This window comes from Megalops cyprinoides, chromosome 3 (genome assembly GCF_013368585.1).
Source record: "Megalops cyprinoides isolate fMegCyp1 chromosome 3, fMegCyp1.pri, whole genome shotgun sequence".
NCBI classification, from domain to species: Eukaryota; Metazoa; Chordata; class Actinopteri; order Elopiformes; family Megalopidae; genus Megalops; species Megalops cyprinoides.
The window spans coordinates 47,611,504-47,624,325 of NC_050585.1; the positions used below are offsets into that span (position 1 = coordinate 47,611,504).

The following is a 12,822-nucleotide window of genomic DNA, read 5'->3' on the forward strand; positions in this document are numbered from 1 at the left end:
GTGACGAGACGATGCCATGTTTTTTTTTTTTTTCTTTTTACTTGTGAAGTCTGGAGAGTGGAAAACGAAGTGTTAGCCGGTGGAGGGCCTGCTCTACGCTCAGCGCTGGAACTCCCCGGGGCTCATCTGGCAGCGGAACCGGCGCTAACATGGCGCTCGAGTGGGCGGGAGCCGGGGGGGGGAATAGGGCAGGCCGTTTCCGTGGCAACCGGCAGTGATTCACCGCCGCTCTGAGAGGTTGGTGGTGGTGCAGCTGGTGGGGTGGAGAGCTTGAGGCCGGGGGTGCGCTTCGGCTGGTGCTGCTGACTGCTGCTGCTGCTGGTACTCCAACAGTGCAGTGGCCGTCCAGCCCCTCTGAGACTCATCTCCATGTCACCCTGACATCTAACCCCCACTCTGACCCCCCCCACCCCTCTCCACCCCCCTCCACCCCCTCCATTTTGGTGCCGGGACCCTGCTCCTAAACAGATCGAGGACATCCGTTGGTTGCCACAGCAACCGCGTGTGGTCAGAGGGGTCGGATGCGGAAGCAGGGTGCATCAGAAGAGGCCTCCTTAGAAGGATGCCTCTGTGGGTCTTAAAAAAAAAGCTCTGTGCTTTAAGACATGGTTCATAATCAAGTGTCACCAGACAGTGAGGAGCACAGCATTTCATAAGGGAGGCTAAAGATTCATTAAATAAACCTAATCCCCCCTCTCACCAGTCAATATAATCTAGCAGGCCTTATCGCAGCTGCAGCTGGAAGATGAAGGGGTGGTTGCGTTCGATTCTGACCGCAGCCCTCACCCACTGATTTATATCAGCCCGTGATACTTAATAGCGCAGCATGCATGTATATATGATGGAACTTTAAAAAGAAATAAGGAAGTACAATGTTGCTGTGGGGTACAATGTAGAGTAGTAAGTATGTAAGTACATAATGTAAGTATACAGTATACGTTATATATATACTATATGGACAAAAGTATTCGGACGCCTGACCATTACACCAACAGGGACTGTAATGACATTGTATTCAAATACATATACTTTAATATGGAGTTGGTCCCCCTTTGCAGCTATAACAGCTTCCACTCTTCTTGGAAGGCTTTCCACAAGATTTTGTTTCTGGTGGAATTTGTGCCCATTCATTCTGTAGAGCATTTATGAGGTCAGGCACTGTTGTTGGACGTGAAGGCCTGGCTCGCAATCTTTGTTCCAGTTCATCCCAAAGGTGTTCGATGGGGTTGAGGTCAGGGCTCTGTGCTGGCCAGTCAAGTTCTTCCACACTGAACTCATCAAACCATGTCTTTATAGTCCTTGCTTTGTGCACTGGGGCACAGTCATGTTGGAATAGAAAAGGGCCTTCCCCAAACTGTTGCCACAAAGTTGGAAGCATAGCTTTGTCCAAAATGTCTTGGTATGCTGAAGCATTAAGATTGCCCTTCACTAGAGATAAGGGGCCTAGCCCAAACCCTGAAAAACAGGTGTGGCCAAATACTTTTGTCCATATAGTGTATATGAAAGTATGTGAATACTCCATATTCCATACTGTGTGCAGAATACTCCATCCAAAGGACCTTTTCCCCATAATCCCTTGTTCACTCCTGACACACAAAGCATAAAGTATTTGTTTTATGTTTATCTCTTTTTTACAAAATCATAATTTAAAACCAACTGGAAATCTGGTTTGTTAGTCTTCTTTTCCTACCATCAATAGAAAGCTATGAGGTGACGAATACTGATACTATTCTACACCATTCTCCTGCATTTGTTTTATTGTATATAGAGAAATGACTAATGTACAGGTTGTATGTTTATGAATATGTTTATGCTGAGGTTGAAAACAGCAATACATTCACACTGGCATTTTATGTTCGACAGCCCCCAGATTCCAGCAAACAGCATTTACGGAGACATATGTAACAGAATGTTGAGAAACTCAACGGCTACGGCTTAAATCAGAAGCACAAAGGTGTAGAGGTCAATGACTGGTGCCTGCGGGGGTCTTTTCTTCCTTGTACTGTTTTACAGGAGCCATTAATTGTGGGAAACGTCAGACATGTCTTCATTGGGTCACACAGCCATATTCATGCTTGACTAAGATATAGAGGACCAAAAATTTTATTTTGCATCAGTTTTACAGTGACTGAATTGTGTAAAAACTTAGGTCATTCATTGTGAGGCAGTCTGGCTCTATTTCTCTCTGTTTTTCTTTAGCATGTCAACTGAACATTTATTAAGCTGAATTTTAAAGGTTTGTCATATTTTATGCTGGATTTAAAGAGTATGTATTTGGCAGACTGTCATATGGAGACCTGTATCTAGTAAGACAAATATAAGAAATTTCATTTCATGCCCCTGGGAGATAAAACAGGCATTTCGTGTGCCTTTTCTTTCTATTACTTTAGTTAATTTCAGAGCCCTTATCCAAGCTCACTGACAATTTTCCTAATATTAAACATTCTGTAAACAGTTTGCGCAATTGGATTTGTACTGGAGCATTTTAGCTCAAGCATTCAGTTCAAGGTTAACACCATTGTGCAAACAAGGATTCAGCTTTACCTCTCCGCACATCCACACTGCAGGGCAGTGTGGCACTCAACTACTGCAGATAAAAAGCTGATAAGAACCAGCAAACAGATGAAAAATAGGCCTCATCTGGTCACCTGTGTATAACACACACACACACACACACACACACACACACACACACACACACACACGCTTTATCTGTGTCCGCTAGGGATAGTTATGGAGGGTACACTCCCCTGGTCAACTGAGGAGTCTGTCTTGTGTAACTTACAAGGAGACAGGTTAAACCATCTGGTCACCATCTCTGTGCCTCATGCAGACCCCGGAGTAAATGTCTGCACAGCACTGTTAAACACAAACCAAAACAGGTCAGGTCATTCTTTGTGTGGCGACAGCATTAATAATTTTTTGTTTGTTGTTGACTGAATTTCTCATGTGTGCATAATTAACAAATACTCAAGTCTTATATTGACTTCTGAGCACTCTCCCTTGAACCCTAACCTGCATAAAACAGCTGACAAGTTACACCTTGAGAGGGATGCACAGTACATACAGGCATGATGGTCTAACAAACTCGTGTCAAAATTGAATTGGTTCATAAGCTTTTTTTGTTTCCTATTAAAGAGATTTGCTTTTTTGTTGCTGTTGCTTGTGCATCATAATACGTTAAAACAGCAAGCACTCCACACCCATAGAGCTCTCCATAACCCTAAAAGTCACACTCCCATACTGGTGTTTTATCAAAGGCTGCACTTCGCCTTGGGGATTCAAATCAATGAAATATTAATAAACTGGTCTGGCCGTATGTTTGTTTAGAATTGTATTAACTGCAACTAAGAAAATTGGCCGTGAAACGTAACAAAGCAATTGCTTTACTCTACTTAAAGGAAGCCCAGGGCTGTCCTCTGAATGATAATGTGCCAGAATAGTGCCATACCTTACAAATGTCATTTCACTGTGTATCTAATCAAGCCTGAGCCAGAAATGAATGGTCTCATATTTCTGGAAAATGTCTGTAAGTATTTACGAAGGAATCCCTGTGAAAGTGTTTAATTCCACGTGTGAAGACTTCACCAAGGGTTCACACAAGGTCGATTACTAAATGATGTACAGTGCTGTGTGAAAAATCACAGTCAGAGAGTGTGCATTCACATCCAGATAAATATGTTTAGATTTATGTTTGGGTGCAGTAAATAAAATTGGTCAAATTGGTCAAAAATCGGTGCCATAATGTCAGTGAATTCAAATTTCTGTATATAGATAAATCTTGTTTGTAACAGTAAATACATGAGTGTAGGTAAGCAGTGATTAGTGAGAGGCAATTCTGCCCTGAGTGTGAAATAGGTGAGTGGGTGTTACTTCTTGTCTGAACTATTATCTTGACAAAATAATTGTTTGAGATTGTTATCTCTGCTTTTTTCCTTTGCTAATCTAGAGGTTAAAGTCAACACAGGTTGCTAATTAGTTATGCAACCATTCTGCCTGGTTTTCAGAACTGGGCTTTCCCCTTTTCACAGTCATAGAACTAGCAGTATATTGATTTTCAGCGCCTGGGCAGGGGTTACTGAAGGATAGAAATGTTGCTCTGTTTACCGATAAAACCTTATTGTAAGGTGCCAGCTGAAAAGTGCCAATGGTCCAAAAGGTCCAGACCCCCATTTAAGAAAACACCATCGCAGAACACGAATATTATTCTCAAAGAGGAACTGACATTACAAGGGTTGTCACGACAACCAGCCATGATTCAGAGCGACTCTGATAGGTCTACACCTCAGGCAAGAAGCACTAGCCTTGAGATCTGTGCAGATGCTGGGCTAGCCAGCCAATCACAGGTGAGCAGGGGAAAAAGATGACATCATAGGCAAATCAGGGCAAGCAGTGAGAGCTTGGTTTTACATTACCGCCCGCATGCCTCTCAGTGAAGCCTGCTGCAGAGATCACAGTCAGCGCTGACAGTTCCCTCACTGGGAAGGACATGGTGTGAAATGGCTGACCATTAAAATGACAAGACCTATAAAAGAGAAGGACCACCTAAAATATCCTTTATAAATTGAGGGGGTTCTCTTCTGATGATGTAGCTCACTTGCTTGAAAATTCTAATCTTATGTTATACCATACCACCATGACATCATATTATATTATATTATATTATATTATAGTATATTATATTACATTATATTAAATTATATTATTTTATATCACTATTATATTATACCACCATTATATTATGTTATATTAAAATTATATTAAAAATGATTACAATTTGTTGTGGTGAGCAGAACAGTACTGACGTAATTTATGTGGCAAGTTTTAAAAGTCACAGAAATATCAGAACTCAGCTCCTATTGCACAAAGAATATCAAAGATAATTTTACAAGTTCTGACACCTCCGCAGTGTAAAAAATGCACACCCAACATAAGGACACTGCATGAAAAAATTAGAGATGAAAACCATCTTTCGATTGTCCTTTAGGTACAATTATTATTTACGAGAGGGGAGACAGAGGAGAGAGAAGAGAAAGAGAGAGAGACAGAAAAACACAGAAATTTAGTTCAGCCTCCCTCTTCTGTTTGATGCTCAGAAATTCTGGCCCCTTAAACAAAACATCAATTCTGTCTGCTTCTTCCCCCCAGCCCTGCTGGCATTATTATCAGGTTTATTGTCAGCCAATGGGCTGAGCTGACAGGATGACATCATGGGCTAGGGAACAGCGAGCAGCCAGTGAAGCATCCAGGCTGCTGGAGGAGCCAGGGTTTGGGGTCAGGAACCGGTCTGTCAACAGAATGGCAATCCTGGCAGTGCACTGCCACTAGGACTCTACATTTGGGAATGAACCCATCAGAACACTGGATCCAAAGGCTACACACAGAGGGAAAGAATGTCACGCCATATTTCAGGTAATCCCCAGTATCTGTTCGTTGGTAATAAGTTGGATGTGGAAAGGGGGGGAGGTGGGGGTGTGCTTCAGTTGCGTTTTTTTCCTCTCCCTCTCTCTCTCCCTCTCCCTCTCTCTCTCTCTCTCTCTGCATTCTGCCCTCCTAAGAAAAAAAAGGCAGCTGTATTGATGTGTTTTCTGTCTGACACAGCGAGAGGGAAATGTATGTGTGCATCAATGGCTGTTGCTGACTACCATGGTCTTATTTACCTCCCCTGTTCTCTTTTTCTTTTTCCTGTCAGTGCTTTGCATAAAGCATCTTTGTTTATGTGAGTGGCTTGAATTGGTGGCGTGTACCAGGGACTCTCAGTGTGGCAGTCTATACTGGAGCAGCAGCTGCAGCGGCTCCAGCGTAACAAAAAGAGACATTGCTATTTTAGGGACCGAGAGGGCCGAGGCAGGGTTTATTTTCCAAATGGATTTTCCCTCACGATCTGCTGAATGGTCGGACTGATGGATGTTTGTTGTTTGCAAAGACGTGGCTCTTTGTCTTTTTGCGGCTGGCCGTTTAAATGGCTTTGAATGTACTCCTGTGCGAGTGTGTGTTTGTGTGTGTGTGTATTTTCATGCCACAATTCATTTATTTTCCAAGCACACACACGCACCTTCTAGTGCCCCAGCACAATTTGTTGTAATACAGAACGTGCCGCAGCTGCTGTGTCGGTGCTACCGTTGGCTGTGCCGAGGCTGGGATGACGGATGTGTGGGGAGGGGTGGGGTGCCTCTCCAGCCACAAGGCCTTCTGGGTGCTCTGTGATCCAATTCTACAGCAGCCACTGTGCGCGGGGGGTCAGTCAATACGCACCTATTTGCCATAAAGCCGATGAGCGGTGCGCTCATTTTCCATCCGGGCTGTTAGCGGCACTGAGGCATGCGGGCCGTGGCCAGCACCGCCGCCACTCTGGTTGTCTTGTGATGTTCCACCTCTTCCTGGAAGTGGAGTCACCCCCCCCCCCCCCCCGTGTGAGCGTGCGCGTGCGAGCCGAGCCTCACGGATGAGGGGGTATCGGGAAACCGTCCCAGCACCCTGGTGGGAGACGCCACGGGCGCTGTGTCATCAAGCGCTGGGTCTGTGCACTGCGGGCATCTATCCTCTCTCTCCATCGCTCTGCTCCTTCTCCCCCCCCCCCCCCCCCCCCCCAATACTTCTCCTTTCCCTGCTCTGCGCTGACCACAGTTCCCTCTCTTCTCCGCAACAATTGCAAACCGCTGCACATCTCCCTCCTCCATCAGCCAGGCCCGTCAGTTCTGGAGCACAAAAGGAGCCGGGGGTGGGGGGGGTGGATGGTGGAGGAGGGGGTTACTTCCATCTCCGGAGTGTGTGGGATACATGCGACAGGCCTTGGATCATGTGCTTCTTTGAAGATGTATCATTTCTCCTGTCTTCCCTTCTGGCAATGATAGCATGAAATTTGGGAAACATGAGAGGTAACGTAAGTGGACTGACCAAAGATATGCCTGAGATCGGTTGTTCTTTTGGACTGAGTTTTCAAATAGTGAGGTGATAATTATGTTGATGATTCATAGCTGGAGGGGCACATGAAGTAATACCATTATTCGATAAATAGGCGACCTCGGTATTGGCCCTGCAACACCCCCAGGTCATTTGCTCAGTTACGCAACTGGATTATTGGAAAAACCAGAGAATTAGTTTCCAGGTGCTTGTTGATAATTGTTAGGAAACAGAGGCCGGGCATAACAGAGACTACCTTCAAGTTTCCTGCCTTCATGTTTGTGTCACAACCACAGTTGTCTAGGTCAGCTGGGGTGGTGGCATATGTCATTCTTATTGTCTGTGAAAGATCAACTTAAAGCAGGTGGCTCTCTTGTGTTTGGTGTCAAGGGGTGAGGCTTTTGCTGGTATCTGGAGAAAGGGAGTTCCATTATGTGGTTGTTGTTAGGGGGTCTAAGGGAGCAGGAGGGCCGACCTTGGGCAGCAGTGTAGCACAGTGGTTAAGGAGCATAACTCGTGACTGAAAGGTTGCCGGTTCTATTCCCTGCCAGGGCACTGCCGTTGTACCCTTGGGCAAAGTACTTAACCCACAACTCTGGATAAGAGCATCTGTTAAATGCCAATAACATAGAATATATCTCCAGCCTGGACGCTGAGGAGGCTATGAAAGAAGAGAGAGGTGGACGCCTTGGCTGAGGTTCACCACCAGTGCTGGCAGTCTGGTGGATTTCACAGCCAACACCGAGAGGAGGAAGTCCACTGCCACATGTGGTTCACCCACCTTAAGTGTTTTTACATTTGTGTGTTTTTTTTTTTCTGAACATCAGAATAACGCGAGTATGTAGATACGGACGAGTTTTGTCACAGGGATGGATCACTCTATCAGGCAAGGGGAAAGCGTAGCCAGGGAGAGGACAGGTAAACCCCTTGTGGAGGTGTAATGAATGGCCATTTACATCAGTCAGCCGGCCTCATTTTTCACTCTAATTGACATTTTAAACGTGGAGGGTTGAGCAACCACATATTACAGCTGCTTCTCATCTGACCTTGGATAGCATTAATTCAGCTGTCTCTCTGCACCTCCAGATAAAATGCTAAACTGGTCAGAGGGGGGGTGATCTGGAAATAGATTAGACCTATGATCATCTGAAGCAGAGACCAGAGAAAAACAGAATACCTCTGCTTCTGTTTCTGTAAAATAAATGAAATTTTCCACCAAAATAACGACAAACTTGGCACTTTTTTTATGGCATGGCTAAAATCCAGACCAAATCCTCTCAGCACATGTCTCGGGATACAAGTTGATTCAGAGAGATCTAAACTTACATTGCAGCCTGTTGCTCACACCCTTTGCACTCAGGTTTATTGGCGCAACCCAACACCGCTGGGTTATTTTACATCGTTTCAGCCAATAGTTAACAATAGCTGAGCAACAGCACCTTAAATAGCCAATGCTCACAGTCCCTAGACAGAAATGTGATATTACATACAAATAACCACCTGCCATATTTATGAATAACACAAGACGCTATTGTTGCTGTGGCACCCCCATTCCCGGCTGTCACCGTGTGAGTATAATGTAGACAGTCGGTATAGTATCCCAGTCAGGTGCAATGGGGGGCATGGTCTGCTTGCTGGATAAGCATGGGGGATTGGGAGCCATCTGGCCATTTCGCCAGTGTGAAAGAGAGAGAGAGAGAGAGAGAGAGAAAGAGAGAGAGAGAGAACTTCCACACACGGTCAAACCTAATCTGTTCCTCACTGTCTGCTGTTGGGGGGAGGTGTCCCCTCAATGCCTCATTCATTTATTCAGTGCGAGAGACATGAGCTGCGCACACACACACACACACACACACACACACACACACACACCAGCACACACCAGCACAACAGCAGCAGGCTATAAAGAAATCTGTATGGAGCCACGCAGGGTCAAACACACACCTCAAACAATCGTTACCTTCTGCGAGCACCTCAGGTCAGTGGTTTGAGATCAGGAGTAAATGAGGACAAGGTCTGACCTTCATTTGTGGTTTATTGGGCTGGGTCTCCACGAAGGGGTTTAGAGGCGCTTGAAACTAAAAGGATCACATTTTATGTATTGACACAGAAAGTGGTAATATACCTGCTTTCCCAGGTAAAATCCTATGTTACATTCAATTACAATGTTATGTTGTCCAACAGTTTTTAGCAACGTGTTTCAATTCCAGTGTATTTAATTTTTTAACTAGCTTTTTAAGACATTGCATTTGTTTAGTGGCAAATCTTTCAGCTTGTGTCATTGTAGCGAAAGACGGTGGCATTGGGATGTCTATGGCGAAGCACAGTGCTGGGCAATGACAGTATGGGGTTAATGAAGGATCAAAATCCATCTGTTACTTGCGCACTGTGTGTCTTTCACTGGAGACTAATATCAGTGGTTTCCACCGGTAAATAGAGGAGCTTACTCTGTCCTAAGGCCTCTTATTACAGCAATACTAATACTGCTACTGCTATTACTAGTACTACTACTCATTACAGGCAAAATAATAAATGATCAGAAAACAATCGTGACAACACAGGTTATTCAATAATCATTTAAAATGAATAAATGTAAATGCATTTAAATAATGTATTTTAATTGATGTTGATAGATTATAACTATAGCTACTACAACTATAACTATCAGCATATGTCAAGAACCCTCTGCCTCATGCTGCCTAAAAATAACAAACGAAACACTGCAGGCAAGTGTGGCTGGCTATAAATTTATGACATTCTTTCCGATTTCAGGAGCTGTACAATAGTCGTGATTAGTTGCCATTGGACACATGGTTCGAGAAGAGAAAAGCACAGTCAATGCCTCTCATTAAAGTCTTGATTGGAGTTCAAAATGTTCAGCACATTAAAGAGCATAATCTGAAATGAACTTGTTAACACGGAGCAAATTAGACTTTTGATGTTTAGATTCAAAGAGTCCTTACCAGCACGGTGATATCAATGTATTTTCTAATTGGAAAGTCTGAATCAAAGCTAAATAAATGAAAAACTGTGCCAAAGAAACCCTCTGAGGTTTCACCCATGTGGAATGCTTATTGCTCCACTCACCGTGATTTTAAACAACTTTTTCCTATCTACTGTGGCTGAAAATATGTATTAGTAACAATCACAAACACGTCCACTCCTCCAGTTTCAACAACATCCCCTCACAGTTCCAGCTCCTAGACCTTATTACATTCTGCCTCTTTTATCATGTGATGCTTTATCGTACTGATATGAATCTACCTCCTATCCTCAAACCAGATTAGACCCTGTAGTCACAAGACAAATTCCCAAACACCTAATCGACACCGAGTATGTGACTATCATGATGTGTCCTCCATCATGATTTGCTGTGGCCAGAGCCATCTGCAAATAATGGTAGTTTAATACATTTGGTAGTTTAGGAGAGCGATGTCTCATGAACTCAACATTAGGTGGAGCTGTCACGTGGTATAAGTAATTTTCCAAATTGGACCAATGATAGCATTTTGCTGTGGAGAGAAAAGTCTTCTTATTCCTTGTAGGAAGTCAATGATTGACAGCATTTAGTAGCTGTACCCATTTAAAGACTCATGGAAACTCAATCTACCATCCCTGCCCTTTAGCGGTTTGGTCACCAATGGTGTGGGTAGGAGATACAAATTAGTGCAGCATGTTTGCGCCCCCTTACCATGTAACACTGTGGTAGTGTTGTCAGGTTGGTTCCCATTAGTAGTTACAGTAGTTGTTGCTGTAACCTTGACAGACTCTGTGAGGTACAAGACTACCTCAAGGCAAGAAGCTCACATTCCGAAAAATCCGCTCTCAAAAAACAACTGTCCTTGGGTTCAGTTTTATTTCAGTCCGCCGTCACACGGATTTCTGACACAAACTAAAACAAGCAATGCATCAGACAATGAAAAAAATTGCCCAAAAGACATTCAAACGTCCCTTTACCATATTCAGATTTATATCTGGCTTTGATTTAATCATAGTAGAATTTGAGTCCAGTTTAAATGAACCATATTTGATTTTAAGAACAGGTGCTGCCTTGATTTTGTGCCCAGCATCTTTATCCCTTTACACAACGAAATATGATGACCCAGGGAAGAAGGTAAATTGTTCCTGGTGAGTGTATTGGGGGTACTGTCATGATTAATATATTCTAGTTGCTGCAGGTTTGAAGGAAATAACCTTGGTTATTATCATGAGCTGAGAACCACTGAGGGGAGAATAGGTCTGTAAGCCACCCGCATCTTATTCCCAACTACACATACCTGGCCGATGAATCCTGGCTCAGTGTATCTGCATTTTCTGTTGTTATTATCTCTGGGAGCAAACAATTCACCTAATGAGCTGAAAAAAACCTCACAAAACCACAAATCATTTTGTTTCCATATTGCCATCCTACTGCTAGCATCCACCAGATAATATTCAAAGAAAACACAGTATTAGGATACCTAGAGGCTAGGATTGAACCCGGTGAGCTGCAAGATCATTAAACAATGTGAGAGCTCTGTCAAAGATTACACCTCAGCTGAATGCAAATATGAGGAGTCATTAGACTAAATGGAGACCTTCAGGTAAAATCTGATTGAGTCAAAACATCTCATAATTCATCCTAAATGTCCATGTCACTTCAATTCAAACAGCGATGCCCCTTTCACACACATACACAGTGCATACATCAGATTAATAAAGAGAAACAGTTTGTGCAGTGATATCTCTGTCCGGTAAAACACTTACATGCTTGTTCCAATTTGCTTGCAATAACCCTGGTGCTTCTGTTGAAAATAACATCTCATAAGTAATTACTCAAGCAAGGCGCTCAGTTCGATTCTTCCATTTTAGCTCGGCTTTGAAAGACGTTTGAAAAGTAATGCATTTGAAATTTAAGGGCTCCTATTACATTCCGAGAAATTGCCAGCAGTGTTTTGCGCCCCCAAATTAACCTAGCAGAAACCGTGTTTCTGCTGCAGTGGAGTTGGTAATCTTATTTTAGTGCAGTGTTGATTTAACCACACCTCAAAAGGTAAGCCATATATTACCTTCGCTCCCATATAACACATAACATTTGCTGAAAAGTGCAGTTGAATGCCTGTGGCATTCTTCTGTTATAGCAAGATTCCTGTTTGCATCTGTGTTTACAAAATGCACCTAAATGCACCATCAAGATGGAAAACCTTGGATCCATGTTGTAGTCAGCATCTTTATCCAATTCTAATTCCCATTTCAATAAATCACAGGTCACAAAGGGTCTGGTCTAGCTTTGCACATACTTAGCTGAACAGCTCCAACCCACAGCAATATTATTATTATTTGTAATTATTTGTCTTCTTGAAATATATTGTCATATAAGGATCTTTCCCAGGTATTACACTTGTTGAGGATTGATTCTTTGCAGACTGAATGCAATGCTAGCACAAGCAGACATTTGTGTATTATTTTGTGACATTAAATCAGTTGTAAGAAATAATATACAGAAATGTCAAGAACTGACTACAAGTTGTCATAATTTACAAAGCGGTGTGAATAACTGAGTTGATAAATAAGCATTGGCAAAATGCATGTTGGTCAATCCTACATTACAAGAAGGACGCAATATACATTCCAAAATGATGTAGGATTCGTGAATATATTAAAGCGCAAAGGAAAGCGGTACAGAAGATGAATATAGAAAGGTTGGGCATAACTGCTATGCCTTTGGGCTGCGTTTCTTGGTGGGGTCATGTTGACTTGATGATTGTGTTTGTTATTCTCTTGGCTCGTCTTGTGACTTGGCCTTGCCGGGGCACAGTTCTAGTCAAAGGGAGCCCTTGTGAGGTCGATACAGTTTCCTCAGTCTCTCTTTCCGCCGGGGGAATAAAATCATCTTTTCATTACCCCTGACATCTGCGGGCCAACCCTCAGAGGCCTCCT

General features: G+C 43.3%; 1 protein-coding gene across 2 annotated transcripts in view; it reads left to right on the plus strand.

Annotated features, from left to right (window-relative positions):
* The first annotated feature begins 5,225 nt into the window (after positions 1 to 5,225).
* Positions 5,226 to 12,822, plus strand: part of LOC118774796 (serine/threonine-protein kinase PAK 3) — a 35,360-nt gene continuing 27,763 nt past the window's right edge. For both annotated transcript variants that reach the window (XM_036524306.1, XM_036524307.1), the window contains exon 1: positions 5,226 to 5,412. The gene's annotated coding sequence lies outside the window, so the exon portion shown is untranslated. The remainder of the gene's footprint in view (positions 5,413 to 12,822) is intronic.